This window comes from Dromaius novaehollandiae, chromosome 1 (genome assembly GCF_036370855.1).
Source record: "Dromaius novaehollandiae isolate bDroNov1 chromosome 1, bDroNov1.hap1, whole genome shotgun sequence".
Classification (NCBI taxonomy): Eukaryota; Metazoa; Chordata; class Aves; order Casuariiformes; family Dromaiidae; genus Dromaius; species Dromaius novaehollandiae.
The window spans coordinates 123,126,002-123,143,922 of NC_088098.1; the positions used below are offsets into that span (position 1 = coordinate 123,126,002).

At 41.5% G+C, this 17,921-nt stretch overlaps 1 long non-coding RNA gene across 1 annotated transcript; it reads left to right on the plus strand.

Annotated features, from left to right (window-relative positions):
* Nucleotides 1–7,831: 7,831 nt before the first annotated feature.
* LOC135323586 (uncharacterized) lies at nt 7,832–17,122 on the plus strand. Its single transcript, XR_010385061.1, has 3 exons — nt 7,832–8,027; nt 9,658–9,698; nt 14,339–17,122. It is a non-coding gene; the product is annotated as an uncharacterized LOC135323586 (long non-coding RNA).
* Nucleotides 17,123–17,921: the final 799 nt, after the last annotated feature.

A 17,921-nucleotide genomic window follows, 5' to 3' on the forward strand; every position in this document is an offset into this window, starting at 1 on the left:
GACACCTTGGTCCTTCTCTGGGCAGCCACAGCCACCATGGCTGGTCGGCCTCTCCTCCACTTGCTTGTTTTTACTGGTTTACTTGTCTGTCAGGTTGGTGAGCTGAGTTGCCTTCCTGAGGGGTCACACAAGCCACAGAGCCAACGCAAGGAAAGCAGCAGCTAGCACGGTTAGGAGCTAGGACTGCCTTTTTCAAACTGTAAAGGTACTTGTATCATTAAATGGCTGCCAGCAATATCTTGGAATCTGAATGCATTTAACTCGAACCATAAAATCTGAATAGAGCTGGTCAAAGAAAAAAAGAAAAGGGGATGTGAAAAGGGACATGACAAAGATAACTGGGAGGGTGGAGAGTAGAAGCAGCAAAAGAGAGTAGCAGAAAGGCTTAGTCAGTTGTACGATGTATTTTGAACACCTAAGAACATCTGTGAGCTCATAAAAGCACAACCCTCATTGGTAATACCTGGTTTGAGGGGTGTGTACGAAAGACGACTGTCGAAGCTGATGATGTCAGTGACACCTGAAATAGGATAAAGTGTGGTGTCATCAGCCGTTAACAAAAAACACAGAAATAATGAATTAGGGTTTTGGCTAATAAGTAGAAGGAGGTGCTCAAATATGTCATTTTTACATCTCTTCATGGTATAACACTCTTTCGTATTGATCTGAGAAAACAAAGAGCTTCCTGGCAAACACATTTTTCCCTGTTGTTACTGCTTGCTCTGTTACAGTCCTCTTCCCACCTCCTCTCAGATGTTCACAGGATCAGCCCCTGCTGCTGTATGAAGTTGTTCAATTAAAATCTGGGAGGCCATGCCAAGTTGTAGCAACTGACTATCTGTCCCACAGATTGTCTTTTCCCTGATGAGCAGCCTGGCCCAGTTCTTTGCCCTGCACACTCCTCTAGCTGCCGGGAAGCCTGCGCGTGTGAGCCAGGCACGCAGAAGTCTGGCTGGGAGAGCCCTACTCCTGTGTTGCATTTGCTTTGGTTTGGTATGTGGCTACCATAGCAGTAGGCTCTGCTGGAAGCAAATCACACCGCTTTGCAATAATAACACTTTTAAATGGAACATTAGAAGGCAGTAAAACAACCTTGCTAGTCTTTTCGGAAAAAGCATGAAGGTGTCTCTTTTACATTTTTCCCACTCTAGGAGAAAATGCCCAACACATTTCTTGCTTCACGTGCCCTGGTTTCAGGGGTGTTACAGCATGGCAGCAAGGCTGGCGGCTGCAGCGCTGCTCCTAGGGAAGCTCCGCTGCTGCACGCCTGCAGCCCCACAGCTCGGTGCAGATCTCATGCAGTTGCTCTGGGCTCTACTTGGCGGGGCAAACAGCCCTGCGACACCCCTGCCCACCTCCAAGCCACCACACTGCATCGTACGGCTTCCATCACTCTCCCCTTGCTGTTGATGGCACAACCTAATGGATGTGGCCTGACTGGCCAATATATTGCATTTTTCCACGTCTTGGTTGTATGCTCCAGGAGAATGAATTTGAACTGGTGCTCGGAAGTACACATTTTATATTCCCTGTTTACTTTTTGGAGCTTGTTCCCTCTGTCTTTCAGCTGCAAAAGCTGTAGGATCAGAATATTCTTGCTCATCAAGATGATGAGCAAAAATTACATGTTTGTTAGGGAATTGATTCAGTGATATTTAGGAGTTAATCCCCCAAAGTCACATATCAGGTCTAAGTAACAGCGCCCCAGTTCCTCATGAACAGTTTGAAATGACATAGAACAGCTCCAAGGTACATTCAGCTGAGGAGGTTGCAAAATGAAGATGTAATTTAGCAGTTCTTCCCTCAGTGAAGCAGTTCTTCATGAAAATAGGAATTAAAGTTTTGCTATCAATAAACGAAGTATGAGTGGTGACTTCTCTGCTGACTACAACTTCTGAACCACAGCAGAGCATGGAATAAGTCCAGCAGTTTCCAGGCCAAGTGAAAGGTCACAGCGGGGAGGCAGGTCACCACGGAAATTTGTGCAAGCTGAAAATTACTGCTTATTCTCCAAGTAGCAACCTGAACCAAGCATGCAACAAGTTTCCTATGGGCACTTACGCAGTGTTAGAATGTGTATTAACCTGGGGAAGAAAGGGGACACAAGAAGATGGAGGAGGGGATGTGATTATTCTGATGCCCAGAAATATAGTGTTTGGAAATAAGTTTTATTCACACAATTTTAGGAAAGAATGTTAATCTTTTGGGTCAAGGAGAGTTTATAATTTTGTAACTTTTGTCATAAAAATGACAGGAGTCACACAGGGATTCTATAACCGCCTACGCCAGAGACATAGGCAAGCTTTTTTTCCTAGGTAGCAGTGCAGAGGTTTTCATGCTGAGTGGCTACTCTGGGAGTCTGAAGATGCCAGGAGTCTAGACTGGCTATCCTTTCCTCTCCAGGAGTTTATACATTCACAGCTGTCCAATCAAAGATCATCCTATGAAATTAGTAGCATTTTAAAATTATATTCATCAATAAGAGCATGTAATTCATGTTATGAAAAAAACTGTTTCAGATAATTTAGCAACTGGCATCTGTGTCTTTGCCAGCTGCGACTGGATCACGATGGTGTCCCAGCTGGGGACTTTCCTTTCAATCGGTGCTGTCTTTGAAATAGCTGAGACTCTCTCAGCTCAGCTTCAGGTATCTTAACTTCCTGGGTTTTTTGCTTATTTTAATGCTGACTGATTCTCCTGGATTCCCTACTCTCCTTATTAATTATACATTGAAAAGATAACAAAATATTACAAAGTAGTGTCATGTCTGTGGAATCCAGCATATTGGATTTTTTGCCTGGAGTGTCAAGCAAGATTAATTATTCTGATAATAGCTGGATTATTCCGTTTATCATATACAGTAAAAAGACACTGTTAACATTCAGACTGAGTTATTCTTGGTCTTAAGAGGCACAAATGGCAGACCCGGCATCTAGAGGGCATTTGTGCCTTTGAAAAAACTCCATCCCCTTGCTACCTTCCCCTGATCCTTGGGCCAAATTCTTGCCGCAGGGCTGGCTGTTACCATGGTGGCAAGAAGGCAGTCTTGCAGCGAGCTGTGTAGGTATGAATGTTTGGCAGAGCTCGAGAATTTTAGGTAGATGCTATAATTGCTCTGTCATTCAACACAAAAATGTGATTTTGTTTTTCTCTGATTGCTTTAGTTCCTGCTTTCCTACTGTGAGATTGTCAAGATCTGTTGCACAGCTTCTGAAAGCTAATTTGAGGTCAGCCTGTGAGTCAAAATCGATTCTTGATTTTTGTCAACTGTGAGCTGCAGACGCAGGGGTTCATTTGGGAAGGGAGGCAGCAGGCGCGCTTCCTTGCTGACCTCGGTGGGAGCCGCAGCTCTCGGCAGTGCCAGAACTGGGTCTTCTGCTCTTGCTCTGCGTTGATGAAAGAAGTTGAAAAGGGGCAGGATCCTTTTAGCTTAAATCCCTCCTGTTCCAAACTTTCTGCTATTTCGGTATTACCACAAGGGGAGAGGGAAGAAAGGTTAGATCTCAGGAATGCACCCTCATTAAAAGGAGGCTGGTAACCAGCCCACAGCGAGACCAGAGCCATGTCAGCTCCTACATTTGTAACTGAAACACCTTAAGTTTCCGGAAGTCTCTAAATGGATTGCTTTCAGTCGGAGCAGTACAGACATTATAAAACCTGCAATTACTTTTACTGTAGGGCCATAAAATATAGATCTGTTGAAGTCTTGGGGTAGGACGCATGGGCGCCCTACGGTTCCAACCAGCACAGATGAGAGTCTATCAGATATGATGAAAACAAGGCACTAGAAAATCCATTAGAGCTATTTGTTGCCACTTGCAATGATATTCCCTGTAACCACATTAAATCAAAGTATTTCTGGGGCTTCATTACAAGTTTTTTATATCAATACTGTATGCTGATATACATAATAGCGTTAACAAAATCAGGGAGAAGAAATTATATGATACTGTAGAAGTTAGGGATTTGTGGTCAGTTATTTAACATTTGTATCAGAGAAACACTTAATTTTTCAATTGGAGTGGGATACCATTGTGCTAGGGACTGCGCATGTACTGAGCAAATGAGAATCACTGGCCCAAAGTGCTTTGACCATCTAAATTGCATCAAGGACAAAGAGCGTAAAACGAGAGAATAAAAATGATTAAAGTTCTCTCTAGATATTGCTGCTCTGGGATTGAAACCATACTCATATCCAGTAAGAGAATGGAAAGAAACATCTGCTTTTGAACTCTAGGAAATAGCAAAAAGAGACTGACAGAAACCTGTGGTCACCCTGTGTAACACTACTCTTTTCCTTGCTCTTCAAAGTCTCCTCCTTTTCTCATATGCTCTCTACAAACAGAAACACAACTGGCCTGTACCTCTTCTGGAAATAGCCAGGCTGTCCACCAGTGGTTCACTAAAAGAAGCAAGAAAAGTACATTTTCATGGTAATAAATGAAGCAAGGCTGTCATCAGGCTTTAGACAAATGTCTGGAGGGAAAACTATCCTTGTTCTTCCTGATTCCATCAGAGTTTTGTATTTGAGTTTCCAGGGTCTATGAACACAAAACATAAAAAGGAGATATGAATCAAACATGCCAGTAAAGTTCAGTGAAAGTAATATGAAGCCAAAACAATGAATTTTTTCCCCCACAGCTCTGTTTGCAGTATGTAATTATCGCGAGCTGGTTGGCAGTCCTGCAATAATTAGGCACAACAGCATGAGTTAAGAACATATCATCAATCTTAGCTTAGGATTTCTTCACTTTTGTTGGTTTATGCTAACCTCATCATACTTAAATATGTATGTGTGTATCTTTGTAAAAGAATATTTTTAATGAAAAAGCCCAGCTTAAAATAAGCAATAACAGATTCCTCCATTTCTAGTGTAAATACATCATTTGCATTTTAGAAATCTAAGACATACAATCCCAAATTATAACCATACAAACTATGAATTTTTGACTTAGATGAGCAGATATACCTGCATTGTAAGTCATGGATTTCAGAATATTTTTGAACAATAAATATGAAACCCAGACTTGTAAAATGCAACATTCACAGTGACAGCCTTTGTGGGGATAGTGAAGATACAGAGAGCAGAGACCTGAAGTACCTAAAGGATGTGAAAATCCAGTTCTTACTCAGACTGGCTTTGCAAATCTCAGCCTGTTTACTCAATGTATTTACTTCCAAGCATCTGTCTCTGTGAAACAGATGTGCCAGGGAAACAGATGTTCCTGTTCAAAAGAGTGGTATTGCTGGTTAGGAAGTGGTTAGGAAGACAGATTTTCAGGGGTTTTCTTTCAGGATGCATTTATGGGGGCTGGAGCCACACTCTGATCTTCCATGGACCTCGAAGGGCAGTTTTGCCCCACTCCGGGACAAAAGCTTTGGAGCCCTTGTGCAAACTCTGGGCAGCTGGAGTTAATGCCCTCCTGTTAGTGCCTGGCCAGGAGCAACGTATTCGTTAGTGCAAGCAGCAGGGTCTGCTCCCCACACAAGTCCACCGCCTTTCCATTGGCCACATGCAACGCCAGTTTGTCAGCCTGGAGATAGTCAGCAGCAACTGATGCTCTGCCCTTTCTTGGAGCTTGGGATCCGCTATATCATCCTCATCCTTTAAAAGGAAGAGTGGAGGCAAGTGTCCTAACCAAACAGAGCTTTGGGGCAGTTGCTATTTCTGTTTTCCTCCCTAATCACTCCAGTCCCACAGAAATGCCAAATACAGCCTGTCCGCATTTTCAGCATATATGTGGAATGTAAGGGACCCCACAGGTGCATGTTACAGCATGAAGGCTGTGTTGCCCCTTTGTCTTTTCCACTTTACTATGGAGTGCTATACCAGAAAAATGGATCTATTGATTACTTACCAACAAGCTAAAGATTAAGTAAACATACAACTCCCCACCGCACCGGCTGGTTACTGTGGGTATTCCAAACTATTTGACACATGCCATGTAACAAAGTCAACAGTCAAGAAATCTTTCTTTCCTCACATTGTTGGCATCACACAGCCAATGCCCCTAATTTCTAGTATCCCCCAAAAGAAATGACGTACTCATCCATTAGCTAAGACTCCTGAGAACAACATTGAACATGGCTTCTGGAAACCTCACAGTTACAGCTCTTATGTGTGTTATGTGCATGTATATATGTACATATAAACATAAAAATTGTTAACAGTCCTATTTGACTTCCATTCCTAGCAAATGGATTATTTCCATTGGGTTTAATAGGAGAGTAGAATCAAGTCCCAATTCAGGAAAGTGCTTTAGCTGAGCTTTAAGGAGGGGACTCATCCCAGAAACTTCAATTAGGCATGTCAGCAAATGCTTTGCTGACTAAGGACTTTCATAGCTCAGCTGGTGTAGAGGGCAGCTTCCAAGCTGGATGCTACAGGATGTTGACCTCTCTCGAGAGCCCCTTGCAGCAGCCAACCATCTGCAAAACATGCCGAGTAATCATAATAATTCCCTTGGCAGCCTCTTTCAGGGAGGAAAGGGAAAAGAAAGAGTAGAAAAAAGAAGGAAATTCATTTTAGTTAGCATTGAAATGCTCTCATAATTATTGTCTTTACATTTTTAGTTTGAGGCTATATATTAGAACTTTTCTACTCTCATCCTTGGTGCTGATGACTGGTAAGAGGGGAGGAAGAAAATATGTTTTACTAGCTTTCTATTCTCACCCACTGACAAATGTAAATCTTGTTCCTAAGAAGACACATCATTTTAGGGGTAGTTAGCACTACTTATCAATTGCATCTCATTTAACACAAATAGATTTTGTATCTTATTGCAGGGATGGCCAACATCCCTAACCCTATGAGCGATATACCTAAATCTTCATGTGCCTGAGAGCCTGTTGTCATAGAATTTATGTAAATCTCAAATTAGGAAGGTTACATATATTAGGGTTGTGTCTATCTTTCTTGCAGCTAGCTTTAGTAAAGCTTTTGTTTGTTTGTTTCGATGGGGGAAGATGGAGGGAAAAAAGGCATTTTTTTCTTTTCCTCCTGATGTCCTAATATATGTGCTGCACTGAGGTACTTCATACTGATACACTGATATATTTGATATTGCTATACCTGATGTGCTGAACCCATTTGCTCCTCTGGAAGCTCTGATAATGGCGGTCATTGTTTTGTTGAATAGCTGCCTCTGGTTAGTGACTACTGAGTAATGAGCACTGTGATCAGGCCAAAATTATTTGATGTAGGAGGCCTATTTACACAGGAGAGGTCATAGTGCGGTGTTGTTCCCCATATGGAAGTAAGTTCATGAGTCAGTGAGGCTAATTTTTAAGCAAGGTACACGTTAGCACGTTCAGTTCTGAACTACATTGAACTTAAAAATGGAGGAACAGAAAGTAAAATGAAAATATTCTAACGTATGATATGCAATAATGCTTTAAATACTTTGTGAGCCCTCTAGTGGTGCTCAGCACATCCTGGAAACCTCCAGGAGCCCTGGCCAGAGCCAGGTGGCCCTTTTGCCCATCATGTTAATATAAACACTGTTCCTCAGGGTTCAGTGTGTTCATCTTCTTATTTCAGATCCTTACTAAAATCACATAGATGAGAATTTTATTTCTACCTACCCATGATAAAACGTTCTTCAGAACATAAGGAACTCACTGAAACCATTTTCTCTGTTTAGTTGTCCCTTTATAACAGTCAGTCAGCCTGCAATAGATTCCTGCTCCTACGCAGGTGCTGGGGAGACCCATAGCTCCCACCTCGCATTCCCATGACAGGGTATAAATCTTGAGGTGCACGTGCTGTGCTTCTCCAGAAATGGAGTTTTAATGAGTGCCTGCACTGTTGTCTCTACAGAGCGGAAACCATGTCTGAGCTCCTGCCCCGTGCGTGGTGCTGACTGGGCGAGCTGAGGCTGGGCAAGGGCTCTGCTTGCACACAGGCTCGTGGCTGCCACAGCCCCAGCAGCTGCGGTGGATCATCAAGACAACATAATGCCTACCATGACGGCTACAGGTCTGTTTTTCGGCATGCCACCCTGTATGGGGTGTGCCAAAGCAGCACGGTAAGGCTATAGCGCCGCAAAAAGGAATTCTCTGGAAAGGAATGATCTGGCCAGAAAATCCTAAATTTACTTCTGAAAGAGCTCAGCTCTGGGATTTCGCTGCGGTGAAAAGCATCATTCTGCTTCTCTTCTAAACACAATTCAGCATGCTCCTTTATTTTTTTTAGAATTGACTAATAAAGACTACAGGAGGGCACCGATTAGTGACATAAACCTATAATGCTCAGTGCAGTGACTGCCATAGGATTGCTGTTTAACAGCCTCCTTGCTAATCAATTCTCTTCAGTCAGCTAAATGCCATAGATGTTATGTAAATAAATGCAAGTTTAAGAGTGTTCTTCAGTGAGTGGTTAAAGCTATGTTCCTTCTACTCCATCATAAAATCAGCATGCATGTTAACAGATATCAACTCCACCTCATACAAATGACTTTTCTTTTTCATTTTACTGTTGCAACTTGGTAAAAACAGAAACAGGGAATAGTGATAAACTGCCTGTTCTTCTTGAGCAACTTTTTAAACATCCAATACCTCAATAGAGACCTGGTCATAGAACAAAGATGCTTATTTTAGACTCATAATGATGTCTACAATTTAGGTTGTTATAGAGCTTCCATTGTAAATTTTAAGCCAGTCTGCCACCCTTCAACTTTATGGATAAAAGGCCTGACTCTCATAGCCTTCCTCATGTATAATATTCACCCAGAGGAGACTTTTCCCTCTACAAGTTGATGTTTTAGTAACATACTTAGTAAGCAGTTTAAGGCACTGTGGAGTGCAGAATCCTATTAAGGACAAAAGGATCCAAAATCCATCAAGGACAATGACAACAAACACAGTGTCTTTAATAAAACTAGAATTTCACCCGTAGTGTCTGGGGTGTGGGTGAGCAGCACCTTTATACTAACAAAACCTTTATTTCCTAACCAGGGCCACTGGAAGCTGGACAACAGTGTATATTTGCCATTTATCTTCTGTTTAGTCCTGAGGCAAGGGCAGTGATACTCAAGCCGTGATAATCAAACATTTAATACCTAGCTCTTGGTTTATGCTTTCAATACTACATTCCAGTATCCTGCAATAAAGAGATCAGTGTATTGTCTCCAGGAGAAAATGAAGACACAAAAAGAAGGAATAACTTGCCCCAACTTACCCAGCAGAACTTGAAACCAAGCCCAGGTCTTACATGTTTATGGAACTGAGCAGAGATTTAACGTAAATTAAACAGGCTGATGCTCTGTCCTGCAAATTTCACTGACTTTCTCATATAGCATTCTCCTTTCTGTCTTCTATACAGTACTGATGTGGGATAATAAATTTTGAATAGAAAAAACATTTTGTTTGAAAGTCTAGCATTTAAAAATTTTGAAAAGCTGTAAAGTTCCATTATCTTGCCTGTGTAGGGAAATGCATTCTTTCCTCTTAATGTTTTTTTTCAGTGTGGGCTTTTTTTATTGTTTCCTATGATGCTGTGTGATATATATCACAGACAACTTCAAACACTCATTTTTTCACAGATAAAGAACCTTAATTGTCTAAATTCCTTTTGTATAATAAGAACTTTTAAATCTATTAATGTTTTATACATTAATATTAATTAATCTGCATGTATATTATTTATCAATATTTTAGCACATGGGACAGATGATGAACTTTTCTGCCTGATTTAAAAGGTAAGTAAACTGAGGTAAACCATACTGACAGACTGAAGCTCTCCAAGATAGGACTGTTGAAATGCAAGAATTTGAGAAAGCAGAAATGAGTGTGCTACATTTGTTGCTCCCCAAATTTTACCAATTTAGGAGCAACTGCTGAGTTGCTCCTATACACGCAAACACATGAAACTTTCAGCATTTTATTCAATACAGAGAATTGAACCTAATGACATATTGCACATGCAAAGCAATCCTGAAATCTTTGGTTTAATTGATAGGCAGCTAAATGATTTCAGAATATGTTTCTAAGGTTGCTTAAAGAGCAATCTTTCTGAATTCTGTAACGTAGGAGATGACCCTACCAGTATAGTCCAACGCAAATGGGTGGACACAGGACTGGCTATGTGAAAACCTAGAATTGAACAGAACTCAGTGAGGCCTGGTGAAATTCCACGATAGCAGAGACTTTTTAAACTTTATTTCAGTTTTATTTTTAGTACCAGCTGCTCAGAACTTTGATTTTTGTTTTTTTCTCAACTTATCTAGACCCTTTTCATTTAGCAAAACATTGGGGGCTTTCTCGCTACTTTGCATTGGACTGAAAATAATGCAAATGTTTAGTATAAAAACAGTTTTAAAATATGTAGCACATTTTCATGCCAAATCCCATGTCTGCGGTTGTTAGGGCTAGCAGTTTGTCATAATAAATCATACAAGTGGTCATGGGGAAAGGCAAAGGCAAAAGTCACAAGAGTGTAGCAAAAAGCCATGGATTGTATTATTTAAATACAGTTTTCCTTTATTTTTAAATACAAACATTCGAGAAAACAACCTTGATATCACTTACCTCAAGTTCAGTGGCAGCAATAGTGTAGAAATACATGGGCAAGCAAGAGCCATTATTATTGTTCCCTCTTCATTTCTGCTCTCCTGCCTGTGCCGAGGGAACAGTGCATGTAGCTTTATGGGACAGTAGGTCTCTGCCTGTGGTGCACAGACTCCTGAGTTCACGGATGACTTCTGTGGGGCCCTGCAGGAGACGGGTTAGCCAAGCAAGCCCTGGCCAGTATGCTAAAACTCGTTCTACTGGGCTTCAGGCCTCCATTCAAAACTCTTGGGATCTGCAATGAAACAAGCTGAAAATCATTGCTATAGAAGATTTTCATAAGGGCTGCCTTCTTCCTAAAGGAGCTAGTGTCTCCGGGCTTGCTCTGTGGTCAAAGCTGAGTGAAAGGTGCCTGGAGTTGCCCACCCAGAGGAGTCTATCTCTCTCCACTGATTAGAGGGTCAGCCCAGGTGGGTGACCCTCCAGGAGCTAAAATTTGCCTCTATAAATTTTGCCCTCAGTTCAGCTCCCCCGCATGCAAACTGGAGGCATCACAGAGCTGGAGGAGTAGCTGCACATTAAACGCAGCTCTGTCAATCTAACACCCACCTTGTACTGCAAAAAGAGGTCCTGCTGCCTCTCTCCTGCCCTTTCCCCAGCTGGAGGTACCCTCGTCCCTCATGTTGGCTTTGGCGATTGTGTGGCCTTAGGGTGAATTGAATCAGTTGACAGGTTGACGTATCTGGCAGCAAACCATTCTTTTATTTGCATATTTATTTATGTGCAGTGTCAGGTTTCCATTGGGTCAATTCTCTGATTTGATTTGCCCCAGAGCTATCCGACTGCTAGAGCCATCCCAAGGGGAACAGGGCAGGAGCGTGTGGCTGGGGGAGGAGAGAGGATGAGAAGCGGGACCTCCTCCCTCTTTCGGGACAGGACTCAGTGGGATGTGAAACTGTACCCAGAAGGTGAAGCTCGGTGGCAGGTTAAGCTGATCTGAGCTGGTGCTGCTGCTGGCCTGCCCATTCCCTCTCCCCTGTCATGCACTCCCAGATTGTCCTGGCACCAGCACTGGTGCTCAGCCAAGTGGGCAGCGAGTTGGCTGCAGGAACTGACTTTGCAGAAAGCTCAATACTTCTTTGCAGTGTTCGTTTTCAGCTGCATTGGCTGAAATGCATTTCTCGTCATTGGCTCGCTGTCCATGCAGGCAAGTGCCCACTGTGGCAGGGTGGGAGTGTGGGGCCACAGCCTCCAGGACACAGATCAGCTTGAGCTAATTTGGAAGTGCCCCTGAAATGTCCAGAAGAAATCCTTAGCTCCCCCATCTAGCTCATGGAGAGGGCCTCACCGAAGCATCCAGGGTCTCACTTGATTGTTATGAGCTGTTCCCATTTACATTGGTCCAACTGTGTCCCATCTCCTTCTGCTCTTTAGAAAAAGAAATCTCCTAACGGCAGAAGTTGTGGATAGATTTGAAAACACATAAAGCCAGCTGAAAGCAAAATGTATGTGACAGCTATCACAAAACTGCAGCCTTAACAATTATCACTGATGACAGCCTAGATGTCGAAAGAGTACTGAAAAAGTCAGATGCACTGCAGTGGCAGTAGTCAAAACCAGACATGATGGGAGGTGCTCTTTCAGTATGTACAAACGTGCATGTCAGAAGCCAGAACTGTCTTTCTGCATCTGGCCTATAAAAAAACTCACTTCATGTTCTGTACATATCAATTCAGTTTCTGTTTTCTCCTATATGATGAGCAAATGTGAGCACTTGGGTATAGTAAGCCACAGCTGTGAGATACCTCTGCCTGGGAACTTGCAAAAACAAATCTCCCAGTTTGACAAACATTCTCAAAACTAAGCCAGTTCCTGGATTCTGTAAGCTGCAAGAAAAACACCAAAATAGCGGTAAATTGCATAGGCTTTCACAAGGTGTAAAGGACTGAAGAACCAGGACAATAAGTTGAATTAAAAAAAACAAAAACAACTATGAGAGAAACTGTGAGAGTAACTAAGAGTAGCTGCAAAAAACAGAAAGTTACTATACCTTCTTGAGGTATGAAGGATTAGGTATCATGGGCCTGATTTATCACTGTATTGTACCATTTTATGCCAGTGTAAAAACAGGATGATAGGGCTGTGTTGAATACCACTAAGTACGCACCCCTTCAGTTCTGTCATGCATTCTCACAGGCCTAAAACCAACTACCAGTTGTGTGAATCAAAGAAAAACCTACTAAAAATGAAATAGTAGAGATGTCAGATGCTGGGAAAGATAATCATTATACTCCTTGATCAATGTAGTTTTACTGTAGCAGTCTGGCCTGAGGTGCAACAGGAATTTATTGAAAAGATAATTTTCAGTAAGATAAAGACCTCTTGCAAAGTGGCATTAATTTGTCTTTGATAAGTAATTAAATCAGACTGAAAGCTTCCTAAATACTCTGGAGTTATATATATACCTTAGTTGTTTGACTCTGTCCATGTTACCATGTTATTTAATGCTCACAGCTCTTAGAAGCATATTCTGAAATTGTTGTGCTTGTTGTATAGTATATTATTACTTGAGGAGACCCTTTGATTCACAATGACTTACTCACAGCAGAATATTCTATTCAAGAAGAGTAAGTGTGTGACCCTCTCTAAAACAGCACCCCATTCTAAGTGGGTATTATGCCACACATAGCAAAATTTGTATTCTTCACATGGAAAAAGTTTCACATTGTGAGAATTTATATTTCTTCTTTAAAATTACAGATAAGGCTTTATCAAGTGCAAAAAGCATTAGCAATTGCATTTAAAAACACTCTGAAGTTCTGGAAGTGCTGAGGAACCTGATTTCTAAGTGTGTTTATTTGAAGAAAGACTTCAATATGCATAGTGATTGATAGGCTAGAACAATGCAGGAAAAGAACTTGTAAAAAGGGGTCTAGTATGGCTGGGATAAGCATATTGTGAGAAAAGTACACCTTGTGTGGTAGCAGGACGTTTTAATAATGCAATAACAAATGGCTTAGTTTAATTATATCTGTGATCTGTTACTTTTAGCTATTTAAAATATTGCAAATGTATTCCTCATGTGATTGTTTCCAAAGAAATGTTTCAGAGAATTATTTGGCTTACATTCAGTCAGTAATAATCAGCGGCAATGTTACTTTTACAGTAAATGTACATGAAGTTTATGAGCAACTGCACAGTGGGACATAAAGATATCTATTTGGCATTTCCAAGTTTATGAGCTTTCTTCAGAAGAAACTTCTGAGAAGCTTATTTTCCCATGTACACATCTATATACAGTCATTTACTGTAAGCGAAAGCAGATTTGTGTCATCTGTTACATTTATTTGATCGACTATAGATTGTTTGCCCTTTGATTGCTGCTAATGTTCTGTGAGGCCATTTCTTTTCCTGCAGAGTTAATGATACTAAAGGAAAAAGTATTACTTTCTTTTTAGGACCAATTAATTTAGAAATGTTTTTGTTTAAAAGGGAAAGAATGAATAGATTGCTCATTCTCTCACCTGTCCACTTCAGGAGTGTGCAGAAATGCAGACTCCTGGGACATGGAGCTTACGACAGATGAAGGGAAAATATTTTTGTGAGAACCCTTTCGTTAAATTATTGGCAACAAATCATTTGTCTCTCAGGACACACAGGCACTTGGGTTTCTACTGGCAGAAACTGGAGGGAACCTGCTCTGAATTTACCTACTATTTATCCTGAAAAGTTTTAATAAGGGCTTAACTGTGAAAAGGTTTCTGAGTAATGAATTGTGATTGATGAAAGTATTCCAGTCCAGGGAAAATAATTATTCTATTGCATATTTCAGAATCTTTGGGATTAAGAACGCGGCCTTGTGGGATTCACAGAGATAAAGATAAGCAAACACATCAAGACGCTATCAGTCAAAGATTGTCTGTGGCTTCCTCCTTTCGCCTTGCTCTCCTCTGTGGCACAGCCCTCCTCCTGGTAGGAGGCTGCGAAGGCAGTTCAGGGAGCCTCAAGGAGATGCCACCTCCGGCTGCTGCCTTGGTCCTACTGTCAGAGCCAGCTCTTCCCACCCGGAGCCCTCCGAGGGCTGCCTCCTCTGACTCGGAGCGGCCACAGAGGGGACCTGCCACCGAACACCCTCCCAACTAGCCTTCATGGGTAAAAGCCAGTAATTAGTGTGCCATGTTTTGTTGTCAGCGTTAACGGAAGGGAGGCGTCCCACCTGACGTGGGTGTCAAAGAGCAGCACATCCAAGGGCTCTGTTGCCCAACAGGGCTGTGCAGGGTATCATCTTCCTTCCTTTGCCCTTCTTGGAGGACTTCAGTGACAATGTTCTTTTTTCCAGCTGAAAGATGGAAACAGCTCTGCTCTTCATGTCTCCCACTGGAATTTTTCGACAGCAAATGTGCACAGGGGAGTTTGAAGAGCCCACTGCTCTCACACCGCAGATACAGAGAAAGGCATGTGGGCTGGAAGAGCTTTCTAAGAAAACCTGGAACCTCCACGTCATTGCTGTTGGGCCCTTTCTGAATGAAAGCGAAGAGCTGATCAGTCTCAGTGAGACTGGTTTTATGGCAAAGGGAATTTAAATCCTAAGCATTTTTCTTTTTGTTTCCAGATTATGCAGACTTTCCCATTTGGTCACTGGTCTTTGTATTGCAGAACTGTGCTAGGAATGTAAATTAGGAGTAGCAATGAGCACAATTGCTTCTGTGCCTAAGTAGGTGCTGAAGTTATGGCCATCAGATGGAAGTTTTAATTATCATTGAGAGACTAGAATAGCAACATTTCTCCTTTTGTATCAGACTATAATTATCTCATTTTACACCTTTATGGTCACTGCTTGTTTTCATGGAAAGATTTTGTGCAGTCCTTCATGCAGTGATAAAAAAAGAATCAGAAACTACTAGCACCATAATTAGGACTGAAACTAGGAGAAAGCTCTTCCTAATAACTGCAGATATGGTAAGCAATTACAATTTACATTGGCTTTTTGTGTCCCCATGAGTTTTACAAAAAGCAAACAAATACAAACAGGTGCAGAACCCTCTACTTCCTTTTGCCAGGTCTGTCCCCTCCCCTCCCCTCCCCTCCTGGTTCCTGAAAACTGTGGCCACTCTAAGGGAAAGCTGTGGGCAGAGCATAGCTGTATACCAAGTGTTGCTAGACCTCTCCAGAACGTAATGTAGGCATGAGCCACTCTGGAGCTCATTCCTTGTGCTCCCTCCTCACCCTGTGCTAGACCCTCAGGCAATGTCCTGAGACAGGAAGAAAACTGCAGGTGTAAGGAAAAGAAGTAGTGCCACTCCTTTACCTGGGGTAAAGTTGAGCTCTTTGCTTTTTTTCTTCCTCTCCCCACATAAGCAGGAAAACCTGCAAGGCAGACAGATGCAGCTTTTAAAATAATTGTTTTCAAGTAAAGCTCAAAGGTACAAATGAGCTGGGATGACTTCCATGGAAGAAAAAGGGCAGTCAGGTCTGGGCTCCTCCTTTTCCTGCTTTCTGCCATCTCCTGTCCTGCAAAAGTGGCATTCCCTGACTCTGTCCCTTGCCCTGCCTGGCTGATGGGGGACCCTGGTTCATGGGGAAAAGGAGCCACCCCTTCCTGCTCAGCAGCCAGCAAGGATGGAATAGCTGCACTGGCCAGAGCCAGAGGGCCCTGGGAGTGGGAGTCCTCAACGCTAAGGATATTGTGGAGCTATGAGAAGCCAACACGGTGCCGTTTTCCATTGAATCCTCCTGCAAAGTACGTCCCTGGGCTGGGATCCATCACAACCTCCCTGATTTCAAGGCAGTGCACAAGTGGTTTCAGCAATTAAAAAATTATGAGAATGTGTCAAAAATAAGGGTTTCCGCTGGGGAGGGGTGCAAGCCTACTTTGTCTTTTAGGGACAATTATGTAACAAAACAAGAGTTTCATGTTTCGATCACCTAGCATACACTTTGAGATCTGGTGCCGCACTCAGGCAGATCTGAAGGCTTAGCGGTTTGAGACCATCTGACAGACCAAGTAATACATGTTATCACTCTGTCCTTTCAGTGATGACTCAGACATCAAGAATTTTCCACTTTCATGATTTTTCTTTCTATTTGGGTTTATATGACATGTTAACATACCAATAAAAAAGTAAAAAGTTAACAGAAATATGTGCTTATCATTAATATCAGTGTTGAATGATTTATTTAAGTAAGACAAGAGTGCTTTTTCTCTTTCTTTCTCTCCTCCCCTGCATTTCCATGGAATAAGAATTTGGTAATATGCCTGAAAACCTTCTTTTAAAATGTTGCTTCAGAATCAGTGACTAGAAAGATCAGAACATTTCCTGAAACTCTGTGGTTTGCGTAAGGTCACAGTAAAGATCAAATGGAAAAACTGCAGTGTGTACCAGTTGAGATGTATGAGTTTTTTGACCACTAAATTTGGTCCTATGTCATTTTGAATATTTCCCGGGAAAAGAATATAATTAAGACACCTCTATATATTTTAACATGCATATATGTATGTGTATATACATATCCATATAAATAGTATGTGCAAAGATTTCACTTATTTCAGCTGCAACTACAAAAAATGAAGTTACTTTAGAAAATTAACACTTAATAAAATGAGAGGTTTTTTTGAAAGACAAGAAATTGTGAATAAAGTTTAGATTTTGAAAAACAAAAATTCAGTGTTCTGTGTTTCAGTTTTGCTGGATAGTCACCTACAGATATGGACATGCAGCAGTTGTCCTTTTACACTACTAAGTTTTGAATGCTACTAAGGTTTGGTACATTAATGGCTCATACATTTTTCAAGCATGTTAATGGAAGTATACAAGGAGGTAGAATAAATAAAGGGAATATAAAAATACCACTCAGTAATACTTTGGAAGCTGGTGAGCTGCAGTTTGCTGTCTGGCTCTTAGTGTATCTGAAGTTCGTCTGAAAGTTGGAAGGGACCTCAGGAAGTCATTTAATATACCTAATAGATAACAATGTACATCAGTTTTTGCGGCAATTAAGGTATGTGTTGTGAAAGCAGAGGCAGATGTGTGTTTAGATTAGTGAGTTAGGCTAAATATGATAGGTGCTGAAACTTCAAGAACTGATTACCAAATTTATTTTTATTTACATTCTGGGCAAATGTTTGGGAATATGAGGAGAGTCATTAGAAGCGCTTCTCTTCACATGTATCAGTGTAATGATTAGCAAAACATCTGAAAGCATGCTATGCATTCCTCTATAAAATTGGCTGCTTCTTTGACCCAATAATTTTGGCTTACATTTCATCATATATTTTCCTCTCCTTCACTAAAATTCTCCTCGTCTCTTAGAATGACTTTTTCTCCTCTTTTTGTCCTAACCCCTCACACTGGAGACTCAAATGAAATATATGATGGAGCCTTCAGTTTTTTGGATCAGTAGGGATATTCATTTGG